The 1,184-nt window shown below is 59.4% G+C and overlaps 1 protein-coding gene across 3 annotated transcripts in view; it reads left to right on the top strand.

Annotated features, from left to right (window-relative positions):
• Positions 1-1,184, top strand: part of GAS6 (growth arrest-specific 6) — a 33,753-nt gene that overhangs the window by 24,951 nt on the left and 7,618 nt on the right. The gene's annotated exons all lie outside the window — the stretch shown is intronic.

Here is a 1,184-nt window from a genome sequence, read left to right as displayed (position 1 = left end):
GCTGGCCCAGCCTGCGGTGCCCTGGGGAAGGTGCTGCCACCCTCCCCGGTGAAGGCCCTGGGGCTGCTGTGCGGATAGTTACTGCTCCGTCTGCCAGAGGCACATGGAAGCTCTCAGTAATGCGGTGGTCACTGCGGTCACTGATGATCCGGTGAGACATCTACAACAGGAGATGTCTAAAAACAGCAGTGAAGCTACCTGGGGGACAGTGAACCCAGGCCTGCAGAAGGAGGACAGGGTAGGTGTGAGCTGCTGGCCCAGCCTGCGGTGCCCTGGGGAAGGTGCTGCCACCCTCCCCGGTGAAGGCCCTGGGGCTGCTGTGCGGATAGTTACTGCTCCGTCTGCCGTGCCTCACATTCCCACCCCACATGGGTCCCACTGGGGCACCGCAGCCCCACCCTGTTCCTGAACACCGAGCCGTTTATGGCGAAGCCCCCACATGCACAGAGCGCCCCCTCCATCAGATCTCAGGGCTGCCAGCCCTCAAGTACCCAGCAGGAACCCCAGGTTCAAGGGGGTCCATGCGGAGCAAAGGGGAGGGTCCTGCCCCGTCTCCTGAGCCAGATCCAGTGTCAGCGTCTCTCCCTGGGTGTCAAAAGCATGACCGTGTCAGGAAAGGCATCTGTGAGAAAAGCCCGTCTGCCACTGTGCAGGCATTCTCCCTCAGTCTTGATTTTTCCCTTACAAATCTAAAGCATCCTTACAAGTCTCTTAAAGACAGAAGAGACTTGCTGAGAACAGTAGCACCGGCCTGGCTCACTCTGCAGCGACTCAGCCTGGGCTCAGGCTCACAGATCTCCAGGTCTGTGCAGCCTCCACGCGAGGGGCCACGTGGAGCCAGGAAACCTTCCCGGGGAGAGCAGAGGCCGGTGCCCTCGTGAAGCCCCTGATGGCCAGCATGTGCCCGGCTCCTGACGGAAGCTTCCTTTTTTTTTTTTTTTGAGATGGAGTTTCACTCTTGTCGCCCAGGCTGGAGTGCAATGGCACCATCTCGGCTGCACCTCCCAGGTTCGCACCACAACTTCTGCCTCCCGGGTTCAAGTGATTCTCCTGCCTCAGCCTCCCGAGTAGCAGGGATTACAGGCATGTGCCACCACACCCAGCTAATTTTGCATTTTTGGTAGAGATGGGGTTTCTCCGTGGTTGGTCAGGCTGGTCTCGAACTCCTGACCTTAGGTGATCCA

The sequence above is a fragment of the Colobus angolensis genome, unplaced genomic scaffold (assembly GCF_000951035.1).
Source record: "Colobus angolensis palliatus isolate OR3802 unplaced genomic scaffold, Cang.pa_1.0 Scaffold13, whole genome shotgun sequence".
Lineage (NCBI taxonomy): Eukaryota > Metazoa > Chordata > Mammalia > Primates > Cercopithecidae > Colobus > Colobus angolensis.
Note: the sequence above shows the minus strand (reverse complement) of the source record. Positions and strands in the feature narration are given on the sequence as shown.